The following is an 18,484-nucleotide window of genomic DNA, read 5'->3' as shown; positions in this document are numbered from 1 at the left end:
TGGTTTGATTTCACATATTTCTCCAAGTCCTTCCAAACTGTATAGTTTGGTACACTTTAATTGGACTAAATATTTTTTCACAAGCTGGAATAAACTTCTCATTACTGGACACTGAACATGTGTTTTCACAGGGCAGGGAGAGCACCTGGAAGAGACATTTTTCGAATTTTAAAGGATGCTTATGGTCAGAAAGAATTCTGATTGCAATGAAAATCACCTTTTCAATATTTATGTTCATTACTTCTCTATAAATGTTGTTTTTCCATTTTCTCCTTGAGGATGAGAGAAGAGGCTTTACTGGTCATTACCGAGTTTTAGGACTGGGATAATAAATATTGTCTGAAAAATATTGTCATAGTATATAATGCAATCTAAAATTGTAAACTAGGAACAAATCATTATCCAGGAATATTTAAGCCACTAATGGCCCTTATCTAAGATTTTCCAAGAAAGCCTACCTTGAATGAGACGTTGAGAAAATATGCATTTTTTGAATTTGGGAAATGAAATTGTACTTCGTTTTTAAAGTAGAAATATATGTATCACTTTTTTTTTTTTTGCCTTGGAAATCAAGAAGCTGACCAATTGCAATAATTCTTTAATCACCGGCTCTTTTATTACTGTCTTTTCTTATTCTGGGACTTAGATTTCTGTGTTTTATGTCATATTATTAATAATTGTTCTATTTCCTGAATTTTATAAAAAATTACCTAAAATTAATTAGGGATTAGGAGAAACAAAATCAGTAGAGGAGAGGAATGTTTGGGATTTTTATCCTCAGATGGACCTTTGATTTCATCTAGTTAACCAACAAGAAGTTAAATTTTGGATTTACAAATTTTTCTTCTGCATCAGAAACATGACCTTTTTTCTGTTTTACCCTCATGAGCAATCTCTGGCCAACTAATTTAAGTGTTCAGAGTTTTCATTACACTAAATTTAAAACTTTTATGAAGACAGGAATATAAATCTGACACTAACATATATATATATAGATAGTATATATATATACACAAATACATACATATACCCACTTATATTTATGCATTAATATGTCTAATTGGTTTTGGTAAGACACTGAGTTTGAATTGTGAATTCTATCACTAGTACAAATTGTTAGACACCAGTAAACCAGAGGGTAGGAATGGGTATTGATATTGGATTTGTGTATTGATATGGATATGGATTAATATAGTTACAGGTTACACATATAATGATAGATACAGAAATTATAAGAACTCATGTACAGGAGAGAATTAGGTTTGTATCAGAAGCAGATTGGTTATTCATTAGGAATATATGTGAACACAAAGAAGAACCAAAGAAAGTATTATATATGCAGGCTAAATGCGATGTTGTAAATGCAAATGAAAATAAATATACTGTACAACTAAAAGTAGTTCACTTAGAATAGAAAATCTTTTAGGGAGAGTAACAAGTGTTAGAGTTTATTTGTCAGAAAATAAAGTAAGTATATTGGAGAAAGTATTCAACTACAATAAGTTATACAATTTAGAATGTGTTTTCTAAAGATTACTAAAATATAATCAGTGGTGTGCTGGAGCTGGTTCATACCAGCTCTGGGAAGCCAATGATAATTTATGCATCATTGATTAATGTTTAAACTCTTTTATTCTAGGATGACATACACTTTTCAACATTTTTATTGAGAAGACTGGTTTTTAAAACTCATTTTAAAACAAAATAATTTTCTTCACACTCTAGGTATAGATAATAATGTTAATGCTAATGTCATTTTAATAAACATTTAGTACCTTTCCAATTTAACTGTGTTAAATTATAGTGTGCTTTTCAATATTTGTATTTGTACAAATTTCTCTAAATCCAATTTTCAGAAGAAAATAAGTTCCCATAAAAGGAAAAGAAACAAAAATTTTGATGATGACAAAGATAAAGCTTGTGCTCATAGCAAGGATGCACACACATTTTAAATACTTGAGAGTCTTGAGTGTTTAAAAAATCCTAAAAATGCCTGAAAAGTGACTATGCCACATACTATCCCACTTAATATCCCACTTAATTTTTGTTACTTCATCTATACCATTGAACAAGGAATATAGAGAATATTTTGGATAGTGGCTGGAAATAAAAATACTACATAAATCATCTTCAGATATTGTTAATCCTCCTTACTCTTCCTTTATTTTCTTTTATATCTTTCTCTTTCTCATTCTTAATCTTTTTCCTTGTCTTTCTTTTTTCCACTCCTTTTCTTCTTGTCTTCTCTCCCTATCATATCTCTTTCTTCCCATTAAATTGTTTATCTTTTATTACCATTTTTCCCCCTTCATTTATCCTTGCCCATTAATTCTCCTCATCTGTTCTACTACTAAGTTTCCTCCTCTCTGACCATTCTCTCTCTGCTCTATTCTTTCTCCTCTCTTTAAGTTTCTCCTTCTTTCCTACACATCCCACTCTTTGCCCCTCCGTTTTCTTCCTCTGCTTTAGAATGGTCATGGATTGAAAGATGAAAAGAGAAAAACAAAGTTCTTGACACACCATAGTCCAATTTCAGTTTCCATAAAACTATTTGAGGACTTTTAGTATCATGTGTGAATTCAAATTAAACTATATAATCTGTGTTACACTTCTCTAGTATCCAAATTTCTACCATAATTTAGGTTCATGGTACATGATAATTGTGACCACAGATACCCCGTATTTATTTTCAGTTAGCTCATCTTCTGTTCTTATTTTGCCGAGTAATTTTCACTTAAATAAGCCTACAATATTTGGCTCAATTAAAACTTTCAAAGGATGTAATTGGAATGTAGTTAGCAAGACTATTAATAAATGTAAATTCTCATTTACATACAAATAATGCACCTATTAGTGTTACCTAAGCTCATCATAAAGGAAAATCACCCCCATTTTCTCATGTATCTGAAAAAGGAACAAATTACCAAACTTAAGTTAAGAGAGAGTTGTTGATCAGAGAATCGGTTATGCTATTACATTACCTCAGGTTTCTGTTATTGTTACTTCAAAATTCATGAAGACTTCCACTGCTTCTCAACATACGTACAATGTATTTCTCTAAATCCAATTTCTAGTCTTCCAGCTTACAGTTTATGAAGATTCATAAGTTTCATATTCAAACTCTGCTTGGAAAGGTCTTCTTAAAAATCCAACACTATTATCTAGATTCCTTATTTAAAATCTACAGAAACTTATTTAATCCTTAATTATTTTTTGTAAATAAGAAAAAGAAACCTAGATTTTTTTGGTTTATAGAAATAAATCTTTTGCCCTTTCATATTTATGTGTTCTTTGGGAATTAATTAAATTTGGAACTTTTTCTCCAAATAATAGCATAGTTTATTTTCTAAGTACTCAGTTTTGGAAGAAACATTTATGTGTTATTTTTTTGCATTGCTAACTATAGAGATATTGAGTTTAAACAGTCGATTTATTTTCCTAACTTGCTCTATAGACTGGATTTTATTTTTCCTCTAAAGTCTATAAGGATGTTAAACACCCGTGTGTGTCTATGCACACACACACACACACCTCCAAAAGACTTAAGCAGTTTTATGTTTTACATAGTATGAATTTATTTACTTATACCTCTTCCCATGCTTCAAGGAAAATCCTTGTTAGTCTTCAGGTTGAGCTAAGCCATTTTCTTCCACAAGCCTCATTTCCTTGTCTCTGTCATTTGCTACTCTTATAACCAGTGCCCCCTGACATTCATTGATAGGCTAAGTTATAAATCAAGTCCCTGATGACCAATCCTGACTTTGAAGTAGAATTTCCATAATATTCTTTTGGCTTCCATTTTCTCTTCTTTTTGTAGCAATCACTCTGATCATTGTTGATTCTTTTATGAATATTGTGTTCCCAAATTATTATTACTATCTGAAATGTTGTACAAGGTATAGTTAGTTATGGCCCTAAAACCATTAGTTCAAACAATAGGGGGTTCCTTTTTTTAAAATTCTACTTTTAAGTCATGCTTAAATGTTTATCTCCCTTGTAGTTCTCTAATTCTCTCTGGTTCAGTCTCACAAAAGTTTAGGGGCCAAGCTTTATGCTAGTATCAGGCTTATAAAAAAAAAATAATACGTAGTCCCCACAAGGCACCTGGACTTTTTTGGGAGAGACAATGATATAAATAGGAATCTTCTGTATAATTCAGAAACACAAAGAAGATCATAGTAATGTATTACCAAAGATTGTGGGACAGGGAACCTATATCAAAGTTGGGCAATTTCTAAGCTAAATGTAGATGAAAGGTGACTGTATATTGTCCTAGTGAAAAAAAATGTGGAAATGACATACCAGAAAAGGGAATACATCAAGAAGTCATGGAATGTCATTATTTTCAGTGCTTCTCTTCAGCTAGAGACTAGCATACCTACCCTTAACTCACAGAGACCTTTGAGGCATAGACTTCCATCAAGCTCAACTTCAAAACCAAACCTTTTGATTCCCAGTGGATATGATATTTTGCTTGTGAGGATTTGATTCACCTGTGCTTCATCTATGCTCCTAGTACTGAAAGTGGATGTAGCCAAAGGGCTTAGGATTTTACTGAGCAGATTTTACCTTCTACGTTCCTGCACGGGGAAGGGATTCATGTAGCACCAAACTGCTGACATTTTCTTCTACTCTCTCTCCTCCATAAATATACAGAATCTACACTGGTATTTCACTATGGAGAAGAAACTTAGAGTGCTGATATCTGTTACCTAGAGGAACCAGGCCAATGAGTAAGAGAGTGCAGTAAAGTATACTCTGAATCTTTGCTAAGAAAAGGAGGGGGGAAATGTCATAATAATATTGGAGTTTGAAACAAAGAATCCATATTACAGAAATTAAATAAGAACAAATAATTTGGAAATATGTCGGCTGTAGTAAGGATATCCCTAGCACAAGGCTCAGCCTAATCTTTTGGATATATTGTGACAGCACAGATCTATAAGTAATAAGGTAAGTTTTAAAGGTAAAAGTGGAAAATAGTCACCAGTATATAGATGGTATCTCAGTTGACCAGGTTGAATAGACACAGATTGCTCTGTGGAAGAAAAGACAGAGGACCCATATTGATCATTCATTCATTTATCACTCAACAGTTATTCATGGAGCAATGTCTTATTTACCAGGGCTGCTATGTCAAATACCACACAAAATGTATCTTATGGTTAGAGAGGCCAGAAGCCCTAAGTCAAGGCCTCAGCAAGGCCATGCTTTTTCCTGGACTCTGAAGCTTTCTAATGACAGTGTGCTGCAATCCATGTGTTCCTTGGTTTGTGTCTTGGCCTCTGTCACATGGTGATATCCTTGATCTCCTTCTGTGGTTTTCTGTGACTGTGTCTGTTAAGAACTCTAGTAATACTGATTGAGACTCACCTTGATTCAATGTGGCCACAGCTTAACAAATAATAGCATCTTTAATAGGTCCTGTTTACAATCAGTTCATACCTACAGGCATGCAGAGTAAAGATTAAGAACATTTCTTTTGAGGTTTCCATAATTCAATCTACCACAAGCATCTACTTCTGTATGCAAGTATTTTCTTATATGCCAGTGACACAGCAGTGAAAATACTGTCAAAATACACAGTTTTATGGAATTTGTACTCTAGTGGACTCTAGAATACTAACAGAAGAGTCAGATAAAAGTCTGGGAAGGCCTGCTAGAGTAGGGTGATAAATCCAGAAAGAAGTGGTATCCTTCTGAGGGAGAGAGAGAGACAGAGAGATTGAAAAGTATGTAATGATAAAATCAGTTGCATCAGATGCTAAAAAGTATTTCCTGGATTGCTCCCTTGGTGAGGGTGGGGTGCTCCGTATTGATAAATAGCAGCTGAAATGTTTCCCAGAGAGTATCCACATAAGTGTGAGAAAAGAAGCCCACACTCCAGCTGGGGAGGTGAGACATTTGGTCTATGAATACACACTTACCACATGGCTGTGAAAGACAGGTTCCTTCCTAGACAGGCTTTGATTGTGATTCTTCATACCTTGACATGCATCGATACTTGCCTTCCCAAACTGATACCAAAGGAGCTCTAGCGCCAACATTGTCTAGATTGCAGAGTTTAAAAAAAAAACACGTATAAAGGGCTACCACCCTCATGACAAGTAGCGGTCTCTTCTAAGGCAGCTATGGTGAGCAAACAGAAAAGCAAAAGCAAACATATCAATACTTAGTGCTGTGGGATATAAAATGTACAGCATTCAAGCCACGTAGAACATATTAGAGGCTTCTGCTGCTCAAATGACAATTTCAATGTGTTTGCCCTTTCAAAACAACAAGAAGCATCTGAGGAACTCTGTAAGCATATTAGTGGTATCACAGTGAATCAGAAAACATTTCTGATTAGTTTGTTTATGTAAGATAAATATCCAACTTTTATGGAAAGGTGTTGGTATTATTCCATAACCAATTTGGCCCTGTAAGCAAAACATGATAGAGAGATTCTTTTCTCAGCAAACATGCATCCCAATGAGCCATTACTTCAACAGTGATACCGTCTTTCATGTATTTATATCTGCTTCAGAGTATGACACTTTGAATGTGTATTGCTAAGATTTATTTGATAGGGTCTTGTCTCATTTTCATTGTCTCATCTAGTTTTTTTTTCTTTCCTAAAGATAATATAAATCAAAATCTGAGTGCCATAAAACCTAATTGTACATCCTGCAATTCTGCATCATTACAAGAGAGTGCTATACATGAACAATATTTTATGTATTTGAGTGCTTTATTTGCCTCTTCTGTAAGATAATACAAAATGACAATCAGCTTAGGAGCCCACACATGGCAAATTTTCATGGTACTATTATATCACTTTAGGTATTATACATGAAACCTGATGAGCCTAGTAATAACTTTAGAAAGCAGGGTTATCAAATGAGTGCCGATTTCAGCAGGAAAGAGAATCATGCACAACTGGCAATCTCTACAGACTGCGAAATTACCCAAAATCCCATTCTCCAAAGCTGTAATCTTTAATGTTCCAATAAAAAGTAACTCTTTTTCAGATACTATTGTGCTTGTAATTGCACTTTCAGAAACTAATCTGCATAATATTGCAGTGTTTCACAGAAAACATGCTAATAAGAAAGGTAATTTAAGATGACTAGAAAACCATTTGCCCCTATGCTACTTTGTCTTCATTCACACCACATTCAATAATTAATGTCTTCATTCACACCACATTCAATAATTACTCTGGGCCTGGCACATACGAGTCACAAAATAAATCCATGTTTTAGTGCTAAGGAGCAAGAATAGAAGGTCAGTGACCATTGTCACTATGGAGGTTATCGATGGCATTTGTGAGTGGTGGGTACTGGGAAGCTTGGGAGTGGTGGTGAGTCAAGGCAGCTACTCAGATGAGATGGTGTTTGAGAAGCTAGTAACCAAAAATGCAGAATTAGGGAAGAGAGTACATTCTGTGTAATAGGAATATCATGTGCAAATGCACAGAAAAAAAGGAAAGAGCTTTTTGGACAAAGAAAATAGTTTAGGTTGAATAAGAATGGGGAAGAATAAGGAAAGAAATAGGAAAGTGAAGAGTGGAAAGTTAGAGGACCAGATAATGATACATTTGTATGTCTTGTTAAAGACTTTAGATTCGATGCTAAAAGCAATCAGAATTCATTTAAGTTTTATACTAGACCATACCTTCATCAGATCTGCATTTTTAAAAAGATCATTGTGGAGTAAGTTTTACAGAGGAGGTGTTAGGAGGCTTCTGCAGTCAATCCAGATGAGAGATGATATAGGCCAAATTTAAGTTAAAAGAATGAGATGGAGAGAAAAGGATGGATTACAGGATATTAAGAAAGCAGAACTAACTCATCATGGTGGAAGAAAAAGCAAAGTGAGAGACAAGTGTTAATCTCTTTGGAAAAAAATGAAACTTTTAAGTCAAAATTCAGATTTGATCTGAAATATCATAATATTCAATTTTAACTCTATGAAGGATTTATCTAATGGAGTTTTCATATATTTTACTGAAAAGGGTTCAATAATTTTCTTCACCTATCATTTTTAGTAGGATATATATGATACAGTATATTACATAAAAGACTAAATTCTGTGAATATGGAGTCAGATTTTGTCCATACTTTGCTGTTATAAAAATGAAACGTGTTAATAACTCTAAAACTCTCCGGTCAGTGACTGGCCAATACTGGGTTTTAAAGTGATAAATGTAAATCAGAAAACAGTGGTGCTCAGGACCAGCATTCCTAGTATTGTACTCCTGTAGTTTCACATATGTTTTATCTGGGTCCATATCTGGAAGGGCTCTTCAAAATTTATAAGAGTCCTAAATTCAATCCTTCCATTTAACTACCTGGAGAACTTTTGGAAGTTTTCTAATATTTTTCTTGGTGGTTGTGGTAGAATGTTAAAAAGGAGACCTGAATTGCTGATTCATCTCTTTCTGGTGTTTGTGACAATGTAAATTTTCTAATCAGAAAATTTTCTAATCAGAAAATTTACCTATCCTTAAACAGATTTTTTTCAGTTTTAGAGAAAAAAAAGAAGGGGATTATATCTGAGCATATCCTAGAGATGAAACATTTTAGTAAAATAAAGAGCAGTGAGTGGAATAGACAGAGCTATGTTCAGTTTCAGGAATACATTCTCCCAGGATAGCCTCTCTGGTGATTCTCTCAACATTTGGAATGTAATCAAACTGGCCCATGTCTACTCATTCTGAACTTTGTCATACTAAACTATGGAGGTAGAATCCTTGTGTCACTTTCCTTGGCAGATGCTTAGTCCCATTGTGTGTTGTTTGTTTGTTCATTCATTCATGCAGTCAATAAATACATACTGAATTAAGCATTGGAAATATGATCATAAGCAGAGCACACACATATACACACACAGATCCTAACCTCAGCAAATTGACATTTAGTGAAATTCTTCTCAAACTGTCTATGGTGAAGGAATTTTCATTTTATTATCTGTTACATAATCTGTTGATGACTGATATTTTTATAGAATAAAATAATTTATTATTAGAAGACTGATATGATAAAACCATATTCAAATGTATATACCTTGTTTTTATTATCAGAGTTAACAGATACAAAACTAATTTCAACAATTATTATCAAGACAAGCATGATACAGGGAAAAAGAAAATGATTATAAAAACTTGTTTCTATTAATATAAGGAATTTCTATTACATTCATAACTTTGTGTTGGGTCACAATTGAATCTAAGCATAATTTATAGGTAACATAGCTATTGCTTCTAAAAAAAAGATTTATTTATTCCCCTCTGCCCTTGCACTTGCACTCACTGTCTGCTCTCTGTGTCCATTTGCTGCGTTGTCTTCTGACGTGTGGAAAGGCACTCAATTGCTTGAACCACCTCAGCTCCCAGTTTGTTGTGTCTCTCACTGTTTTTCTCTGTGTTTCTTTTTTGTTGAGTCATCTTGTTGTGTCAGCTCCCCCTTCACCAGGAGGCCTTGGGAAACAAACCTGGTAGACAAGTGCCCAATCACTTGAGCTGCATCGCTTCCTGAAACACTTTTAGAATCATATTTTTTTAAATGTATTTTTTCGAAGATACATAGATTACAGAAAATGTTACACTAAAAAATATAAGAGGTTTTCCAATATAGCCCCCGCTCCCGCACACACACACTCTTCCCACATAAACTACCTCTTTCATCATTGTGGCACATTCATTTCATTTGATGAATTCATTTTGGAGCACTGCTACACAGCATGGTTAATAGTTTACATTGTAGTTTACACTCTCCCCCAGTCCATTCAGTGGGTTATGGCAGGATATATAATGTCCGGCATCTGTCCCTGCAATATCATTTAGGACAACTCCAAGTCCTGAAAATGCCCCCACATCTCATCTTCTCTCATCTTACCCTCAGCAACTACTGTGGCAACTTTCTCCAGATCAAAGCTACAGTTTCTTCCAATACTAGTCACAATAGTTCTATATTAGAATACCAGTAAGCTCATTGTAAACCATATTTTATTCCTCCATCCTGAGGACCATGGGATGGTGATGTCCACTCCAACTCTATATTGAGAGAGGGCTTAGATCCCACGTGGTTGATGGATGCAGTTCTCCTGCTTGGAGTTTTAGGCACTCTCGGTTCCCTGTTGTGGTGGTTGAACATCTTCACCTCCCTTTAACTGATCCGGGTAAGTCCAATGAACCAGAGAGTAGAAGTTGCAACTCTGCTGAGTCTCAGGGCCCAGCTTGAATGTCATCATGTGTATCACTCTTTACATTTTTTTAACTTGACAAATAAACGTTGCTGCTTAATTGTCAGGTTTTTAAATCCAGGTCTGTTCAATGATAACACTATTTAAGGCATTTAATGGCTAATGTGCTATTAAACTTTGTTTTAATAAATCTTATATCAGAACAATCAATCTCACAGAAATGGAAGAAGGTATTTTAAAAACAATTTTAGCAAGTTCAGGATATTATTTTATTCAATTCTTTTTTGCAATATTAAGCCCATGATCTATATTTTCAATATTCATTCATTTCTTGTCATTCAGCATTAATATGGAGACAAAAATGAGAACAAAGTTAGAATGTGAAAAGGTAAAGTCCCACTGTTTAAGTCTGGATTCTCCAAGGGTTAGTCTAAATCTCATTTTTCCAGGAATTCCTATGCCCCAATTTCTGAGGATATCAGGTACTAGATTAAGTCCTCAGAAAACAAAGCCTCAGAGAGGAGGCTCACAGGAAAGAAAGCTATCAGAATCTCTGATCTGCCCATCTTTGGGAATCAAAGAATGATAGAGCTAGGTAAGTGTCCTGTTAATGAACCTAGTCTTCAAAACTGGAGACAATCATTTCTTATGTGAGCCAATCAGTCTGTGGTATTTGTCAGGCAGCCCTGGTAATCTAAGACAGTTCTCTCCCAGATCAAAGTTAAAACCAGGGGCCAAATTAGCTTTACCCTATAAAGAAGGTGAAACCATGATGAATTTGACTTTAACAACTTTTTAATATTTCTTTAATTACATAAGAACCATTTATTGTATTGGCATTGATGCATTTTAAACAATTCAATTCAGATAAAGACATTGCCCTAGGTCACTGGAAGATGACCCTCCATTTTCAGTCCCTCTCAAGAGGTAAAAACTAAGAGTTTGGGGTATTACATGCCATAATTCATATAAATAGAATATGCATATAAATGTAAATGTCCATATATATCATTGTATTTTGTATGGGTTTTTAAGCAGTGCATTATTCCAACGGTGTCAACATACATATTGAAATTGTCAGTTCACATAGATTGAGCTTATTTTATATTACAGAAATAGCATAGTTTAATTAACCTAAATCTTCTATTGTGATTTTTAAGCTCAAGCAATATGGCCATGAAATTTATGTGTCAGGTGGAATGTCTTTCTGTACAGAAAGTGCCATGAAATAAAATTGTTTGTTCAAATTGCATAAACATTTTAAATGTCAATATATACTATCAAATAGCTCTATAAAAAGGCTGCACTAATTTATGCTCAAAAGAGTGTATATAAATGTATATATTTTCTGGAACCCTGACTTACACAGTTATTACTGAGCATAATTTTTGAAATAAGACTGATGACAAACAGTATCCAGTAAATGTAATCTACCTTTCTCTCATTAGTAGTGGTATTAGTCATTGGCCAGTCAAGTAAGTAGATGATAGTATCTATTTTAATGGTGATACTTTAATATAAGAAATTGAATAAGCAAATGTTAGAGACAAAGGCAAAAGTAAAAAGAAATTTAAGGTAACAGTTAGAATTTGCAATCAGTAGGCACCACTCACAAGGCTAGACACGGTTGGGGTTGTCAAACTTTAGAAGCTCAGAGAAGGGATTATGTGGAACGTGGGTTTAGATGTGCCCAGAGATGTCAAGTGGCTCTGGAGTTTCAAATTTTCAGGTGACACCATACCAAGTGTCAGAATTGCCCCCTTTCTTCCCCAACCACGCCCTGACCCTCCTACAACAGGCTTACTCTTGTTGGTAGCTGGCTATTCCTTAGAGCCTAGCTGTTCTGAGCAGTAAGTCTGTGGTGTGTTCTTCAGCTGTCTGCGCTCCAGGTGAAGGAGATGAGAGCCTCCTTATGAGCTACCAAGGAAGCCCACTGGCTTTCACATTGGGCATTCAATTGCCGTTTAATAGTGATTGTTTCCCAGAGCATCAGTTGAGCTTAAACCTAGGAACTCAATTTCATTGTCCTTATAGTTACCATTTTCTTCATATTTTCGATATACCTGATAAACTGCACTAGCTAATTCATTCTCTTTCATTAGAATACCATCTCATTTCAGCACCTAGGAGTGTTTTAGATTTACACGGTTCCCCTGTGTCAGGGGCTCTCAGTTCTCCGTCTGCCAGCTGCCATGTCATTCTAGCCAGCCTGATAGGGGATTAGAAGCTCTAAATCCCATTTTGGGGGCTGTTTTGTCAAACCGTTCTGAACATCAACTGTTGAATCTTCTCTCTGTGAAGCAGAGACTCTGACACTGAGATGAGCAGCAGGATGTTTACTGGGGAAATCTTTGGGGAGCAATAGCTGTTAAAGGAAGGTGAAAAAACACTATTGGGAAAACAGAGACTTTAAATTTTGGTGCAATCCTACCAAGGCATCAGCTGAACATACAGGGATTTCTGGAAATAGAATGACCCTTTAGAGTTGTCTCTCCTGAAATATATATAATCTCTCATATGTATGCAACATTTCTACCTGTTCTTTATAAATTCATATGCCTTGCAAAAAACACTTATTAGGGACTTAACTCTTTGTTTGCAAGGATTGTACTAGAGCTCATTCTTATGCAAATCCGTGTGCTATGCTGAAAGCTAGTTATGCACACAAAAGAAAATCAAGAGTTATTTCCCATTGAAAACTCAGCAAAATTTGTCTTGAAAATATAAGAATACAAACTCAGAGGTACTCTTCTGATATTATATTAAAGTGGTGTAATGTTAGGCTATTGCAGAATGTCAGCTTCCGATGAAAATCAATGTTTGCAAAACTAGATTTGCAAGGCAGAATGGTTATTATGTTGCATTTAGACTAAATAATGATCAAAATCGTAGAATTGATTTTTGTTTTTCCATTTATGCCAATAAAATTTCTAAAGGTATTTTTTTTTCCTAGTCTCATCCCCGTGCTGGCCCTGTTGCTTTTTGTTTGAATTTCAGCCCTTAAAATTCTCTACCATCTATCACTTCTATTGTAATTTCAGGGCCCTTTTCCTATGGTACCTACATCAGGAATCATCCATTATGTATGTAAAACACTCCCTTATTCCCTCCCCCTGAAATACATAATTTGATGCTGAGGATGCTGTTCCTTGGTGGTATTCTATACCATTTTTTAAAAAATTGTTTGTTTGTATTTGTTTTTGGACACCAAGACTCAAGACTTAGGATACATGTTGTCACACATTATTGCCAGGAGAATTTAATGTTCTCCATACAAATCAACTTGAAATAATAACTGGCAGCTTATATCTGGTCTCTCCTGGACACTGCCCCATATGCCTTTTTCCTTTGTTTCCTTTATTCTATCATTTTTCTGTACTAAATCGTAGTTGTGTATATGACATATAACAGCTTTTCTGAGCTCTATGAGTCCCTCTAGCAAATCATTGAACAGTGGGTTGTCTTGGAGACAAAGATAAACTCATGATATATTATTCTTTGCATATATCATGGTTATGGTTTGATAATGGGTTGCTTAGCGTTTTCAGATCTATATCAGAGAGATTGACCTGTGATTTTCCTTTTTGTAATGCCAATGTCAGGTTTTTATATTGAATTTATTTATGCCTCATAAAACTAGTAATGAAGTATCTCTTCTTTCTGCTATCTGGAAGACTTTGTGTAATATTGGCATTATTTCTTTCTTAAATGTTCATTAGAATTTACAAATTCAATTGGGAAACCATCTGGACTCCAATTTTTGTTGAGTTGAAGGTTTATTATTATGAACTTTAATAAATATAAGAATTTTTGAAGTATGTAATTCTACTTTTGTTAGTTTGAGTAAGTTGTATTATTGTAGAATTTCATCCATTTTTCTGCATTTTCAAATTTATCGATACAAAGTTTTTTATCCTCTTAAGATCATTTAATGCTTGTAAAATCCTTAATAATGTCATTTTATTTATTCCTGATATTATTTGTGTCTTATTGTATTCTCGATAACATTCATCCTAGGTTTATCAATTTATTAGACATTTTATTGAACCAAATTTTATCTTTGAATATTATCTCCAGAGTATGTTTTTATGTAAACAATTCCTACTTATATTTGATTTCTTTACATTATTTTCTTGCTTTCTATAAGAGTTTTAATGTGGTATTTCTTTTCAGACATACTGAGATAAATGTTTAAATCATTATTCAGCTTTTTTGCTTTTACAACTAAATGCACTTAAAGTTGTAACTTTCTATTTAAGTATAACTTTATTTACTTCCTACATATGTAGATTTGCAGCATGACCAATTGATATATTTTTAATTAAACATAATTAAGTTATGCTTTTAGAAATATATTGCATTATTTCTGAATCTAATCCAGATTTTCTAATTTTCTTTTTGTTATTTATTTCTGACTGAATTCCACCATAGGCATTGAACTAATGCATACTATTTTAATCATTTGCTATTGGTCAAGACACGCTTTATGACTCAAGATATGGTTGATTTTTGAAATGTTTAAACAACTTTATTTGGCTGTTGTTCTTGGGAAATATTTTTCTTTGTATAGAATTCTCAGTTGAAAATTACATTCCTCAAATTATTCAATTTTGTTCTGCTCCTAATTACTGCTGTTGAGGAATAAGCCAATGACAAATCCGTTCTTTCTAATTATATTTACTCTCTTTCCCTTGCTTTCTGTTCTATTCCATGAGTTGGCTTGCTCTTCCTACATCCTTTTGCTCCAAATTTGCAAGAGACCCTAGCTCTCGTGTGAAATGAGGATCTACCATGAGGCCAGGCATGACATGGAATCTTAAAAAGTATTATATTTAGGAACACTCTCACCATGGATTTCACTGTTCTAAAAACATTATACACAAACCGACGGATGACTTTTGAACTTTCAGCCTTGTTGATAGTCCTATTTCATTTTTGACTGTAAAATTCTCAATCTGTCACTCTTGTTCTTTCACTGTCCCATTAACTCCCCCCCCCCCCCGATAATTTTCTTTTCCTTGTGGAAGAAAGCAAATTTATACACGTCCCTGTCTTTGTTAACTAACAGAATTTCCTTTATAACTTTTTTGAAGAAAAAATCAGTTTTATGAATAAAGCAAAGCTTTTGGTGAATTGTGGTCTAGGAGACTGTCTTTTTCAATAGTGGGCAGACTATGGTCAATTCATATAACATTTGATACATCTCTGCTTATCTTTCTCTTACTTTTTCTGCCCGTTTATCTTTTAAAGAACTAAATTTTGAATAGATTTTTGCTCTTTGTCCATTTCTATTTTATTTATTTGCACATTTATTTCAACTTCATTTATAGAACGTTCTATGTAGCTTTGTCTCTTGGCCAAGAAAGAATATTGAGATATACTATGCATGTTGTTTAAAGTCCCAAACTCCCATGGTGAATCACTAAGTTAAAAAAAAAAAATCTGAAAGGAAGAGGATTACAAAAATTTAGAAAATATCAGCAGTTAGGATCATTCAACCCCTTCCTAGCAGCATCCTACCACACCTAAATATACAACAGATTCATAATGTCTTAGTTTCTCCCATGTAAAAGGGAATATATAATATCTACATATATAGGCTGTAGACATTAAATAAATGTGATAATAAATATAAATTCATGTATTATGTTCCATAACTTAGAGATACAAGGAACAACACATTACTTAATATTGCGAATTTAAGCCTTGTGCAAAGCAGTCATTTACTATAATGGGATGATATACAATATCTGTCATTACCTGTGGCCCCTTAAGCTCACTTTTTAAAAGTTAACTTTATTTCAACTTCAAAAGATAAAATAATAGAAGAAAGAGAGTTTAACAAATTATGGACGCATTACTGTAAAAAAATTCTGTCCAAGCACATTTATCTCATTCAATCCTAAAAACCAACTCAATTGTTTCTCAAGTGTTGAGAAAGATACATAAATGAGAGTAGATTGGTTAAATGACATGACCAAGGTCTCCTTGTTAATGAGGAAATGAAGAAAAATATGCTTAATCATATTCGTATCTCATAAAACTAAATCCTGTATTCTTTTATTACCTTTAACATTTATATAGTACCTCCTTTGCCAGTGCTACAAAAATATTACAAAACTACTATTAACTGTAATCTATAAATTGAAAAGTTATATTTGCCTATGTATCACCACACTGTTCACAACTTGTAGTAGAACAGTCAGGCATTTATATTCTCATCTACCACCAAAATCACTCTTGTACAGTCTCTAGCTGTCTTCATTTAACAACCTTCCTAGACTACCTCTTTCAGCGTTTCACATTTAGAAATCAACAGTGTTTGTTATACTCTTTGTGATGTGCTACTATCAACTTCCACCCATTATCGCATATTTATAATTGGCCTTATTAAACAATCTGCATATATCCAGCACCATCTTTTCCTTCTCAACCCACCAACTGACTCCCAACAACCTACACTTCATAGTCTAACTGCTTAAGTCGACTCAGTATTTAGTTCATGTCAGTGAGACCATACAATAGTCATCCTTTTGTGTCTGGCTTATTTCACTCAAGATAATGTCTTCAAGTTTCCTCCATGTTGTCATGTGCTTCCCCAGTAAATTTCTTCTTTGGGTAGAAATGACATCTTAATGATATTTAGTATTCTAATTTATGAACATGGAATGTCTTTCCATTTATTTAGGTCATCTTTGGTTTCTTTAAGCAATATTTTATGTTTGCTGACTACAGGCCCTTTATGTCCTTAGTTAGGTTTATTCCTAAATACTTGAATCTTTTAGAGACTTTTATGAATGGATTATTTATCTCACTTCCTCCTCAGCTTGCTTGTTAGTAGTGTATACAAACTATGGATTTTTGTGTATTTCTCTTGTATCCCACCACTTTTTGAAATTGTCTATTAGTTCTAGTAGTTTTGTTACATATTTTTCAGTATTTTCTAAGTATAGGATCATATCAACAGCAAATCATAAAAGTTTTACTTCTTCCTTTTCTATTTGGGTAAATGTTATTTCTTTTTCCTGCCTAATTGCTCTAGTTAGAATTTCTAGCACAATATTGAATAAAAGTGGACATAGCGGATATCCTTGTCTTATTCCCAAACTCAGTCAGAAATCTTTCAGTTTTTCACCACTGAGTACCATGCTAAATGTGGGTTTTTCACATATGCACATTTATCATGTTGAGTTTCCTTCTAGTCTTGTATTTCAATTGAATTTTGTCAAGTGCCTTTTCTGCATCAATTGGGATGATCATGTGATTTTTCTTCTTTAATTTATTAATGTAGTATATTACACTAATTGATTTTCTTATATTGAAACAAACTTGCATACCTGGTATAAAACCCACATGACTGTGAGTTGTTGTGTGTGTGTGTATATTTTTTTTTACTGTGCTTTTGGATTCAGTCAGCAAGGATTTTGCTGAGGATTTTTGCATCTATATTCATGAGATAAATTGGTGTTGGTGATTTTATTCTTTTGATCGAAGTCTCTCTCTGGCCTTGTGGTTGATTTCACAGCTCTTCTTTGATTTTTGATTCAATTTTTTTCTAAAACTTTAAGATTCCCCTGTTTAAGTTATCAAAAACAGGGACAGGGAATCACTAATGGAATGGTCCTCTCCTGTGGGTCCTTTCTCCTCTCTTCCCTCATAAATACACTTGTTATATATACTTATATCTGCCAAGACTCTTTGCTCAAATAAGCTCACTTATTTGAAATTTGGGCACATATTTTGGGAATCACAAATCAACCTGCTACACAGTCCAAACTCCCCTACCATCTAGACCCCATATGAAATATACCTGCTTCTTTGTTGATCGCATTCTCTTTGATATCCTCTTTTCTTGCATATTCTGTTTTTGTTCCTTTAGAGGTTTTGGCAAAAACTATATGGATGTTGAAAAAGATAAGCATTCTCTATCCTCTTCATCATTTTTGTCAGTAGATCTTACTAGAAATTGAATATGTGTTCCTAACCCACACTACTCTTTAGGCAAAGTGCAGAACACACCAGTGGTTAAAGCCCTGTGGATATATTTTTGAAGGAGATTTACATGTTACCAATAGTATGATAGTCATAATGTGGCCACTTTACCACTTCTGGTGCAGCTATTGATAAGATCTTGCAAATGGTCATGAAGTGTGGCTAGAAAGATGAATGAAGCTTCCCCTTCTCCACTGGAGGTGATACTAATGCTAGACATTCTACAGTCCATTTTCTAGGGATTAAAGACAAACCCTATGCAAACCCCACAGAGATTGGATGATGATGATAATGATCAGATGTTTAT

The sequence above is a fragment of the Dasypus novemcinctus genome, chromosome 8 (assembly GCF_030445035.2).
Source record: "Dasypus novemcinctus isolate mDasNov1 chromosome 8, mDasNov1.1.hap2, whole genome shotgun sequence".
NCBI lineage: Eukaryota > Metazoa > Chordata > Mammalia > Cingulata > Dasypodidae > Dasypus > Dasypus novemcinctus.
This window is presented reverse-complemented; position numbering follows the sequence as displayed.